At 52.6% G+C, this 13,092-nt stretch overlaps 1 pseudogene; it reads left to right on the top strand.

Annotated features, from left to right (window-relative positions):
* Positions 1–13,092, top strand: part of LOC120674781 — a 176,265-nt pseudogene that overhangs the window by 93,680 nt on the left and 69,493 nt on the right.

The raw sequence follows: 13,092 nt of genomic DNA, 5'->3' as shown, positions 1-13,092 counted from the left end.
CACCAGGTTGTGAATGGCGCCCAGCCCCCGAGCAGGGTTGCTGGCGAAGTCACAGAGACGCGCCGAGTAGTCACGGCGTCCGGGCCCTGAGGCCCTGGCTGGTCACGGAGACACACCGGGTCGTAAGTGGCGCCCAGCCCCCGAGTAGGGTCGCTGGCGGAGTTACCGAGTCACGCCGAGTAGTCACGGCGTCTGCGCCCTGAGGCCCTGGCTGGGTCACGGAGACTCACTGGGTCGTAAGTGGCGTCCAGCCCCCAAGCAGGGTCGCTGGCGGAGTCACGGAGACGTGCTGAGTAGTCACGGCGTCCGGGCCCTGTGGCCCTGGCTGGGTCACGGAGACATGCTGGGTCGTAAGTGGCGCCCAGCCTCCGAGCAGGGTTGCTGGCGGAGACACGGAGATGCGCCAAGTAGTCATGGCGTCCAGGCCCTGAGGCCCTGGCCGGGTCACGGAGACACACCGGGTTGCTTCTGGAATATTCGGAGTATATTCACATTACGGTAAAAATCCAACCGTTATCTTTCCACGCAGATCTGACGCGCCTGACAGAGGAGCGGGGCTGTCAGGGGCAACATTAAAAAGAATGTTACCGTTTATCCTGCTCCGTCTGCTGTAAGATTCCAGGCCCGATCCGATCCGGCCGTTGATTTCGGATCTGCCCGTTGTGCAGCCTCTGATATTTAAACAGGGGAGGCAGCGCAGAGCGGCCACCCTGTTCCCGAGCACTCCAGAGCTTTCCGCTGCCTTGCCGACTCGGTGAGTTTCCAGATCTCTTGGTTTCCTTGTTCCTTGCGATTTCCACCCCTCGCCTGAGCCTCGCCGCCATCACCATGGCCACCACACCTGCTGCGTCATCATCCTCGGCCTCGGGAAGCACCGGAGAAGCTACGCCGCCGTCATCATCCTGGCAGAAGTGCACGCTCTAAGAGAGCGACATCCAGGATATGGTGCAGCATGGCATCCTCCTAGAGAAGCAGATCTCCAGGTGGCGGTGCTGCTACGGGGAGGAGTTCCCGTCGGAGGACACAGACCAGATGGTCGTGTTCAAGTCCTTCTATGAGAAGGGCTTCGCGCTGCCCGCGGGGGTCTTCTTCCGCGGGCTTCTTCACTTCTACGGGCTCGAGGTAACGCATCTCGAGCCCAACTCAATCGTCCAAATCTCCATCTTCATCCACCTCTGCGAGGGGTACTTGGGGATTGCTCCCCACTTCAACTTGTGGCGGGCTCTGTACCACCTCAAGGGGCACCCATCCAACGTTCGCTGGAATGTTGTGGGCGGGGCTGCCTTCTCGCTGCGCCAAGGGAGTGTTTACCCCGACCTCAAGCTCCGCGACACCAACAAGGGGTGGGCGCGGTAATGGTTCATGGTGTCGAACCCGGCGCCCTGCCTCCCGGCGCGCACCGGCTGCGCGCCGGAGTACAAGGCATGCGGGAAGAGCCGCCGACCACCGAGGAGATGGTGCAGGTGGAGCGCCTCCTCAAGGAGATCGCCGACTTCTTGGCACGAGGTCTGACAGGGGCCGCGGTGGCCATCTCCTTCTGTAAGCGGCTCACGCAGCCGATCCAGGAGATGGTCCACCCGGCCTTCGAATACTGGGGTCGTCAGGACCCAACCCGGGGATAGGAGCGCAAGGTCCCCCGGGAAGAGATCATGAACCGGGTCGTCCGCATCATGGCGGGGCAGATCCGGGACAAGGGCTTCCCAAAAGCCCTCTGCCTGAAGCGGCCGACCGACGCCATGAGTCTTCTCAAATCTTCCGGGTTGTTTTGTTCATTTCAGAGTTGTTTCCTCTGTATTTGCTCTATTTTTCCGACTGCACCTGTTGGGTTGTGACACAACTCGGATCCTTTGTAGGCCAAGGTCTTGGAGTACTGGTCCCCCGCTCCTCAGCCTGAGAAGGACCCTGGCAAGGATGCCGCCACCCCCGCCAAGCTGCGCTAGCCAGCAGAGGAGGAGATAGAGTTCTCCTCGACTCCTCCGTAGGGAGTGAGTCGGAGGTGGAGATCACCGGAGCCTCGGGGCCGCCATCGTCGGACACCCCGAGGAGGAAGATGCACCGCGCCGTGAGGAAGATCCCGCTGTCGAAGGCGGGGTTGATGGCGGTGCATCGGTCACTGAAGAGCTCGACCCTAAGGGGACGAGCAAGGTTCGGGGAGTGTCGGCGCCCCTGGCCACTGCTGTAGTGAGGTCGGCATCGGTCGACCCCCCCCCAAGCCGAGAAGGAAGCGGCCTAGGGACTGGGCCAGCTATGTGGGGAAGTGACGCCCTCGCGTACCAGTTCTGGGGCTCTGCCGACCGCGCCGCTGAAGCTCAAATTCGTGCTGCGCCAGAGTGGCGGCTAAGTTTCTGGATCTGAGTCTTGATTCTTGCTTGATTTTTCTTTCCTGGAGCTGTGCTGAGCGCCTTTTTCTTTGATGTAGGAGGGCGTCGCTCAGCGGCGCCAAGAGGAAGGCAGAGGGATCATCCACCGAGGGCGGATCCAGTGATGCCGCGCTACTGACCTCGCCGCGAGCGAGTCCGGCGAAGAGCCGCGCCTGCCGCGGGGAGGAGAAGTAGAAGGAGGTGGAGGTGGCCAGCAATAGGGTCTCCCCTCCTCTCCAGGATGTGGAGATGCACGATCCGCCCTGTAACGAAGGGGCGGCGCACATGGTGGTCGAGGCCCGCGAGGTCCCGGCCATTGAGGTGGCAAGGACCGAGGAAGTCCCAGCCATTGAGGCGGAGAGGACCCAGGCCGAGCCCTCCGAGGGAGCCAGGACCCCACCAGAAAAGGAGGAGGCCGAGGAGGACTAAGACGAGGAGGGAGATGGCACAGTCTCCGGCAAGCTCGTGACGTCCACCAAGCTCGCCCAAGGGTTGATCGAGGTAAGAATCCTGCCTCGCTCTATTTGTGAAGTCTTGTAACGCCGAGTTGTTCTCCAGGCTCTGGTTGAGCTGTCGGAGCAGGCTACCCAGGAGCTAGCCGAGGGGAGCACCACCATCAACCGGGTGGCGGAGCTCGAGGCCAGGGTGGCCGAGCTGGAGGCGCGGGGCCACCAGTTGGAGGCTGAGAGGGTGAAGGCCGAGGAGGCTCTACGCAAGGAGAGGCGCAGTAAGGATTCGGGTCAATGTCAGCCGAGTCCTTTTTGCACTGTTTTGTCTCTGACTTGCCTTTTGTTTTAGAGATGGAGGCCTGCACCAAGGCCAAAGAGGAGCTGCAAAAGCTCTGAGAGGTGGCTGAGGCCCGGGAGGCTGCCACCGAAGAGAAGCTTCGCAAGGAGCAACAGGCTCGCCGAGGTATGATTCAGAAATCATACAGCCGTTGGTTGTGTGTTGTTTCGGCGGCTTGGGTTGACCCAGCCGAGTGCTTCTTTTGCAGAAGTGGATGATCAAGCGGCGCAGGGCTGGGCGACATTGGATCGCCTGAGGAGGCCGTTGGAGGCTCTGCTTGGGGCGTTTGAGCCTGAGGGCGTGGTGATGGCCGAGAGCCTATCTGAGAGGCTGGAGGCGTCCCGTGGCCGACTGGAGGCCTTCATTAAGGGAGCTGCCAGGGATGCCGTGCAGCACACACTGGGACTGGTGAAGTCCCATCTCCCGGAGGCGGATCTGGATCCGGTGGGGGACGGCGTCCCTGAAGACCACTCCAACGCAGATTGGGAGGCCAACCACGCCACTATCCTGGAGATCGCCGAGTGCATCGTGGCTGAGCTGTAATCCGCCGGTCTCTAGGAGTTTCTATTATTTATTTTGCTGCAAGAAAAGTTGGTCAGGATGGACCGACTTAAAAACAATATTTATGTAAATAATTTTTTATTTTATTTGCTGTTAAGTTATGCCCACGGTCCGAGTTCTTTTCTAAATTTGCCGAGTAGGTGGAAAGCGGACTCTGATCCCTTTTGGTAGTGCTTGAGAGCAGATCATCAATATGCGCGGTGAATTAGGGTGACAAAGAGTGGTTCCTGGATGTACTCGGCTATGTTCAGTAAGATCGGACCGGGTTGTTCTTGTCCGACTGGTCAGACTCCGAGTCGGGGCTGGCTGGGTGGCCGAGACGCAACCCCCGATCATGTTGAAAATGACTCGGTAAAGAACGAAAGCAAGTAGAATGTGATGTATAAGATGCAACAAACTTTATTAAATGAGTAGATGGGTACATAGCTTTGCATTTTCTATACTTCTACGGATAGAAGCGGCGTAAGTACTCGATATTCCATGGGTTGCCCATGTCTGTACCGTCTGGCCTCTATAGGTGGTAGGTTCTGGGAACCACTATCCCGCTGACTACAAAGGGCCCTTCCCATGGAGAGGACAGCTTATGAGCGCTGGTAGTCGACTGCATTCGTCGTAGAACCAGGTCACCGACGTTGAAGTCTCGCTCGTGGACATTGCGATCATGATAGCACCGGAGCTGCTGCTCATATCTCACGTGTTGTATGGAGGCCGTCAGGCGATGCTCCTCTGCCGAGTCAATGTCGGTGCATCAAGTCGATTCGACTTCGTTTTCGTCGTAGTTCTGGATGCGCAGAGCACCAAAAGCTATGTCCGATGGTAAGATTGCTTCAGAACCGTACACCACGAAGAATGGCGAATAGCCGATAGTCTGGCTTCTCTGTGTGCAGAGCCCCCAGACCACTCTGGGTAGTTCTTGGAGCCACATTGCACCGTATTTTTCGATCGGATCGAAAATTCTAGCCTTGAGTCCCTAGAGGATCAAGCCATTGTCCCTTTCTACTTGGCCATTGCACCTGGGGTGCGCTACGGAGGCGTAGTAGACATCGATGTAGCTCTCTTGGCAGTAGTCCCAGAACTTGGAGCCTGTGAATGAAGTACCCAGATCGGTAATGATCCGATTAGGCACTCCAAAATGGTGTGATATCTCCTTGATGAATTCTGCCGCCTTGGCTGCTGTAGTAGTTGTCACTGGCTTGACTTCGATCCATTTTGTGAACTTGTCTATCGCCACGAATATGTGGCTGTATCCGCCGACTGCCGTCTTCAGGGGTCCCACCGAGTCGAGTCCCCAACAAGCTAATGGCCAAGAAGGCGGTATAGTCCGTAGGGCCTAAGCCGAGACGTGCCACAGCTTGGAGAAGAACTGGCACCCGAGACATCGACTGACAATGTTTCGGGCGTCGGCCAGGGCCGTGGGCCAGTAGAAGCCTGATCGGAAGGCTTTCCCCATGAGGGTAGAGGCGCCCGCGTGGTTGCCGCAGATACCCGAGTGGATATCGATGAGTAGTTGGACTCCTTCATCCTGTGTGATGTATTTACACAGGGTTCCTGAGGATGCCGAGTGCCTGAACAACTCGGTTCCTATAACGACGTAGTTGCAGGATCGGCATGCAAGCTTCTCGTGCTCCTTTCTCTTTGGGTAGCTTTTGTTGTTCTTGATGAAGTCGATGATGGGGGAGCGCCAGTCGGTGTTAAAAGTCAGAACCTACTGCCCTATGGCCGGGACCAAGTCGGGCGTTGTAGGAGGTTCCTCTTCCATCTTGACCGTAGGGCTGTTGAGTGCTTGAACGAATACGCCGGGTGGTACGATGGACCTTTTGGATCCGAGCTTGGACAGAACATCCGCCGCCACGTTGTCGTCCCTGTGGACATGGTGGAACTCCAGACCATAGAGTTTAGCTTCGAGCTTCCTGATCTCCCGGTAGTAGGCATCCATCTTCTCCTTGGTGCATTCCCAGTCTTTGTTGACTTGATGTATGACGACTTTGGAGTCACCATAAGCCAACAGACACCTGATGCCGAGTGTGACAGCGATCCGGAGACCATGGATGACATCTTCATACTTGGCAGCATTGTTGGTAGCCTTGAAGAGTAACTAGAGGACGTACTTGAGTTGTTCACCTTTGGGGCAGATGAAGAGGACTCCAGCTCTAGCTCCATCACGGTTGAGGGCGCCATCGAAGTACATGATCCAGTGTTTGGATCTGGTGTCGGGTGGAGGATCTTGGATCTCGGTCCATTCAGCGACGAAGTCGGCCAAGGCCTGAGATTTGATTGTGGAGCATGGCATAAACTCAATCGTGAAGGCGCCAAGTTCTACTGACCGTTTGATGACTCGGCCGTTGGCGTCCTTGTTGTGCAGGATGTCGCCAAGTGGATAGGATGAGGCCACCTTGATCTTGTGGGCTTGGAAGTAGTGCCAGAGCTTTCTTGATGTGATGAGGATGGCGTATAGCAGCTTCTGCACTTGGGGGTAGCGTGTCTTGGACTCGCCGAGTACTTCACAAATGAAGTAAACCGGTCGCTGCACCTTGTAGAGGTGACCCGGCTCGTCTCGTTCGATGACCAGGACGGTACTCACCACGTTGGTGGTGGCGGCGATGTACAAGAGAAGGACTTCCCCGTCTTCTGGTGCTGTTAGGACATTTGGCGAGGTGAGAAAATCCTTGAGCTCCTGGAATGATTTGGAAGCATCGTCGTTCCACTCAAACTTTTGGACTTCCGGAGAAGTTTGAAGAAGGGTAGGCCTCTATCGCCGAGTCGGCTTATGAACCTACTCAAGGCGGCCATGCACCCTGTGAGCTTCATCAGGTCCTTTTTGCTCCTGGGAGGCTTCATGAACCTGATGGCGTTGACCTTGGTGGGGTTAGCTTCGATGCCTCGGCTACTGACTATGAAGCCGAGTAGTTTTCCGGACGGGACACCGAACACACACTTGGTCGGGTTGAGCTTCCATTTGAATTTCCTAAGATTTTCAAATGTCTCGGAGAGATCCGTAATGAACTGATCATTTCGTTTTGTCTTGACGACGACATCATCGACATAGGCCTCGGCGTTGAGCCTGATCTGCCCCTGGAGGCATCTCTGAATGGCTTTCTGGTAGGTGGCGTCGGCATTCTTGAGGCCGAACGTCATGGTGTTGTAGCAGTAAGCCCCGAAAGGGGTGACGAAGGCCGTATTCTCTTGATCCGAATCCTTGAGGGCTATCTGGTGGTACCCTAAGTAACAGTCAAGAAAAGAGAGGAGAACGCACCCGGCCGTCGAGTCGACGACCTGATCGAAGCGTGGTTGAGGAAAGGGGTCCTTAGGGCAGTGTTTGTTGAGATCGGTATAGTCAACACACATTCTCCATTCACCATTTTTCTTTTTTACAAGGACTGGGTTTGCCAGCCAATCTGGGTGTGCAACTTCTCTGATAAAACCAGCGGCAAGGAGCCGGGTTACTTCTACCCTAATAGCCTCCTTTCGATCCTGCGCGAAGCGGCAGAGCTGTTGCTTGACGGGTCTCGCCTTAGTGTCAAGGTCTAAGGAGTGCTCAGCCTCCTCCCTTGGGACTCCCGGCATGTTAGATGGCTTCCATGTGAAGATGTCCCAATTCTCCCGGAGGAAGGAGGTGAGCGCGCCTTCCTATGCCGGGTCGAGGCTGGCCCCAATCACGGCAGTCTTGTGTGGCTCTTTGTCCCGGAGGATGATGGTCTTGGTCGCCATGGCTGGCGCGAGCTGCGACTCGGAAGTCGACTCCTTGGCGGGGATCAACTGCTGGTCCGCCGGGAGGTTCTTTGCTGCCTGGGCAACAAGAACCGAGTGCCTGGATCGTTCCAGGGTGTCGGAGAGCTCGATGTTCTTGGCCTCGCACACGTAGGAGGTCTGTAGATCTCTGTAGACCGAGAGGACCCCTTTGGAGCTGGCATCTTCAGGAGAAGTTACGTGTGGTTGGGGATCGCCATGAACTTGGCGAGGGAGGGTCTTCCCAGTATGGCGTGGAAGGAGGTCTCGAACTCGGCGACCTCGAAGTTGATGTACTCGGTGCGGTAGTTCTCGCGGGTGCCGAAGGTGACCGGCAAGGTGGCCCGGCCGACCGGGGTCGACCCGGCTCTGGGGATGATGCCGTAGAAGGCCTGGTCGGATGGGACCAGGGAGGTCATGTCGTAGCCCATGCTCTCCAACGTGCTGGCGAAGATGATGTTGAGGGCGCTCCCGCCGTTGACGAGTACTTTGGCCTGGCTAACCACCGGGCTGACCACGAGGGGGTAGGCACCTGGCCTGGGCAAGTGAACCCAGTGGTCGCGGCGGTCGAAGGTAATCGGCGTTTCCGACCACCGCAGGGGTTCAACCGAGTGTTTGAACACCAGGTTGACTTCGCGATCATCCAGCTTGAGCTTGCGCCGGCATGATGGCTTGCTGGGGCCGCTGAATATGAAGTTGATGGCCCTGTCTTCTTCCTAGAAGTTCCCTAGGGAATCTTCTGTCTACACGTTGTCGTCTCGCCTGGGCGAGTTTCGCCTCCGTGGGCGCGCCCGGGTGGTTCTGGAACCACCCGGCCTGTCGCGGTAGTCGCGGCGGGGTCGCTTGGAGTCATAGTCCTTGATGACGTCGTTGGACAGTGCTCGGCACTCCCGGGCGGTTTGGTTTGTGTCCTTGTGCCATGGACACTTGCCTTCTAGGAGCCGGTCTAGGTCCGCTTGGTTGAGGGTGGAGCGAAACTGGGACCTTTCGGCGACGGCGACGGTGTTCTCGGGGCCACACTTGCGGTCCCGGTTCTTGGACGACCCGGCGCGGTCGTGCTTCTTCTCGTGACGAGGTGGATGATCGTCACTTCGGTGTTACGGGCAGTTGTCCCGCTAAGAGGGACGCTCGGAGGAGTCGTTCTTGGTCTAATGCCGGTGATGGGCTCGCTCAGCGTCTTCCATGTCGGCGTGCTTGTTGACGACCGTCATCATGTCGCCCTCAGTCTTGGGGTTGCTCTCGAACATCTTCCTCCATAGTTTGATGCTATGGAGGCCTTGGTGGAAGTGGTGGATAACATCCCTGTCATCAACCTCCATAATGGTAATACGGTTAGCGAAGTACCCATTGATGTAGTCGCGGAGGGACTCGTCAGGTTGTTGGATGACGCTGGCCAGATCCCATCTGGTTTTGGGACCCGGGCAGGATGCCTGGTAGTACTAGATGAAGGCGCTGCAGAGATCTTGCCAGCTGTTGATGCAGCCGACAGGGTGCGTGTTGACGCTCCTTAGCGCCCCCGATTTGTATACCGCAAGCGCACGGTTTCGTGTAGCTTTTCCCTCAGAGTATTCCCCCAAGGTTTATCAATCCACGGAACCAAAGAGACAAGAAACAATCTACTAGCATAGAGATTCCTTTGTGTTGAGATGGTGAAAATGAATCTAATCTACTAAAAACGACAAACACCGAAGGTAGCAAGAGAAAGTTAGAGATAACCAATCTAGATCACCTAGATCATGCATATGTTGTAGATCCAGCTAGATGTAGTGCAGAAAGATAGATGTGAATCTCAATGAAAAGCATCTTTAAACTAAAAATCTCCAATCCGATCCCTCGATACCCCACCTACTTAGTGGCAATGTCCTGTCACGACGCCACCCCTTTCGACAAAAGTACCCTGAAGCAAGTCGAACCCCCTTTGGTAGTTCCGCCATGAACCTCTAGCCACCATGACTACAAGATCATGCTAAGCGATCTATCTCGATAATAGATCTCGGATGAAGCAAACCCAAAGAAAAGAATGAAATCGAAAGAGAGAACATGGTCGCTAAACATTCGGAATCACAAAAAACTTCACCATGAATGATTGTACATCACAAGATCACAACCGGGGCCCTACCTTGATCTTGATGATCCTAGCTCCAGAACTCCGACGTGGTCTTCCTTGCAAGGTTCCCACGTCGGCTAGGGCAAACCCTAGACAACTAGCACGACCCTCGGCTCTCCGAGATCTCTGCTCCTTGGCGTCGTCTCCCGAATTGATCTCTCCATGAACCTTGGGGAGGGGTCTTTAAATAGCCTCAGGAAACCCTAGGAAAAAGGGGAGGTCGAACTGACCTAAAAAAGGGCTGGGCCGGCCGGCCCAATGGGCCTAGGCTGGCCGGCCTGGCTCATTCCTTCGCCGTCTCGTGTTCTTCTTTCTCCCCAAGTCTCCTGGAATCTTCTAGAATTTATGCCTTTCACGATTGCATCCCATTAGACGTTGTTATCTTCAAGATTTCTTCGAGGAAAAGGATAGGATGGAAAATCCTTCCTTAAATATCTCTTTGCTTTGCTTAGCCCCGAAGTATCTTGATCTTATCTTGTGGGCTTTGTCCTTTGGGCTTCATTGGAGGGTGGAAGTGCACAAACGGGCCTCTAATCATCATAGCCTTCGATCCTTTGTTCGGGCTTTGGCCTTCGTCTTTCTTCGTGTCATCGCGTGATCGTGGGCCTCGTCATTTCATGCTCCAAAATTGGTCAAAAACCTGCAAAAACGAATTTGCTCATGGAAACTCTCAGCTCATCTTGTCTCTCAAACTTGCTAGAACTTCCTCCTTTCTTTCTCTCATATGTATGTGTGAGGCTTTATCCGGAGCTCTGGAAAGGTTAGTCCTAACAAAAGATATTATAATCAAGATATTATCAAAACAAGAAATACTTCTTATGGATTTACCGAGACTCGTCAAAAAGACCATTGGAAAATAATTTCTTTATGGAGAGGGAGAGAATGGAACACACACTTTAGATGGTGGACATGTGCAAATGGCAACGGTTGATCCCAAGGCACAACTGAAGTCCTTGTTATCGGATTGCACATGGTTGGAATAATTGAGTATAGAGTAATCTTCAAAGTACCTGGAGTTTAATGAAGCTAAAGGATCCGAGGAGCTTTTCATCATCATTTTTTTCTTTCTTTCTTTTTTTTCTTTCCTATTTTTTTCTTTCTTTTTGCTCCTCAGAACCGTTGGCAACACAATGCACTTACTCCACCTCCCCCCCATGCTTGAACGTTTGCTTGTCCTCAACCAATGAAGTGATGATAACTTGATGGAGTGAGTGCACAAAACTCTTATCAATTCTCTGGACTCAACTTTGGAATTCAAGGGAGCATCTCCTCGTGAAAGATTGAAGCCAACAGAGGAGGAAAAGGGGCAGGCCGGCCGGCCTAGGGGTGTTGGGCCGACCGGCCTACTGCCTGTAGGCCTCCACTTTTTCGGATTTTTCTTCTGCGAACTCTTTGATGCTTCCCAAGCTTATGTTTTACTGAATTTTGCTCTTGATTCCACTGTTTTTCCGTCGAAATAAAAATATATACTCAATATATAGGTTGTGGTCAAGGAGGTGTTTCACAAAAAGATGTTTTGGTTAAGGGTGGATATCCAGCGAGGTTTGCGATGTTCCCGATATAGAAACTCACAATGCATGGATAGAATGGCTAGCAAAAGAGAGGTACACAAAAATACGGAATGGTCAGCTTCTTAGTCTCGTACCAAAGAAGATAAATCATGAATTAATTCACCTGAAAATAATTCTTGCTCTATAGTTTGTTATGATATATCATTTAGGCTTGTAGAAGGGTAGAGCAATTGCAAAAGGTATCATTGACAAGGTTAGCTCAAAATTAAATCCAAATTATTTTTTTCTTGACAAGCTTAAGTAAGTGAGCAAGAATAAAAGATATGGGTCTTAATTTATCATAACCTCCACAATTGAATTAGCCGGCATTTAATTAATTTTCAGATCATGTTAGAGAGCATTAGTTTAATCATGCATAAACCAAGCACAAGAAAGTAGACAAAGCGGCAATGATCATCATATTTTAACATGGCACAAACTTCCTGTCATCATCGCTAACCATAGCATTAAAGCGTGGGTGATGTATTTATTTATCATGGTGGTGAAAACAAAAGAAAGCAAATTGCACACATGCTGAAATAAATAAAACAGAAAATTGCTACACACACACAAGCTTGCACACATGCTGAAAATAAATGAAAAGAAATAGAAAAATCCAAACCACACGTGCGAGCTTTTCATTCATGGTCTTGCCGTCGATCACTCTCCTTGATTGGCTCTTGCATTGTATCCTTGGTCATAATACTGCTGAAATGCTCCTCCATTAAATTATTCCGGTGGCGCCAGGCCTAGAAGTCCCATTTGATATGCGATTCCCGTGGTTCCATCTTCTAGTTGGATTGTGTGCCTCCGGATGGCGACTATATCTTCCATGTTTCTTCTTGCATAGGCACCCATGATTCTCATTCCTTGTTCCGGTTTAGGGAGGTCAAAATATTGTGCTCCAAATGACGGGTCGGGCATCTCTCCTTGGTATGACGAGGGTGGGTAGCCGTAGTTGCTAAAAGGTGGGGGCGCCGCCACAGCATGCCCCCATGCTTGATCTTGGTTCCCTTCCCATTGACTCGTCCATCCTTGCGGGTATCCCTGTCCACTTGAAGCACCTTGAAATTCATTCCTCCAATAAGCAGAACTTGGTGGTGGAAGGTTTACTTCCAAGTCTTCTTGTTGTGTCGATGCCGATGTCCCTTCAATTAACCTTCCTCTTTTTGATTTCTTCACCTTTTTTCCAATATTTTCAACTCTCCAATCAGTCCTCCCTCTTGCAAATAATTTCAGCCTTTGACCGGGGAGGGAAATATCCATCTCAGAAATAGTAAATCCCTTCTTTTCATCCCCTCCGATATAATGGCCTTGCCTCAAATGTTCAATCCCAATATCTCTTCCCGGGACATAATATTTTTGGATCACTCATAACCTCGGATTCATGGCTCGGGCTATCATTGTGAGATAACACCCCGAACCAATTTCTCCCGTACCGGATGATGCTTCACAAATCCACCTTTCAACTATGATGTAGGTAGGATCAATCACTTGTTTCTTCACCAATGCAGCATACATCCAATTTAATTCTTGGTCGGTGACCTTCGATTCTCTCATCCTCCCGAGAATTCTTTTGCTCAACCAAGAGTGGAATATTTGGAGGGTCATATTACTTATATTTTTCCTTTGGCGGTTGACATCTTTTGCTATCTTTCTCCAAAATTCATCAAGCTCTCCATCTTCAACTTGCACCATTTCATATGCATTACTTTTGAATCCGAGCAAACTCCCTATTTCTCCATAGGTGATGACTTTCTCTTCATTCTTGAGCCTAAATTTCAGACATGGAACTTCTTCATCATCCACCACTTCTGTTGTTTTTTCTAGTGTCATGAACATCTCCAGAGCCACCTCTTCTTGCATGTCTACCATGACACCGTCGGAAAATAACTTCCAACCGATGTTCTCCAAGAGCTCATAGATGTCATGATGCAATCCCAGCTTCTCCAATGCTTCATCATCAAAATCATAATTTGCTCGCAGTCTTCCCTTCATGAAC

This window comes from Panicum virgatum, chromosome 5N (assembly GCF_016808335.1).
Source record: "Panicum virgatum strain AP13 chromosome 5N, P.virgatum_v5, whole genome shotgun sequence".
Classification (NCBI taxonomy): Eukaryota; Viridiplantae; Streptophyta; class Magnoliopsida; order Poales; family Poaceae; genus Panicum; species Panicum virgatum.
This window is presented reverse-complemented; position numbering and strand designations above follow the sequence as displayed.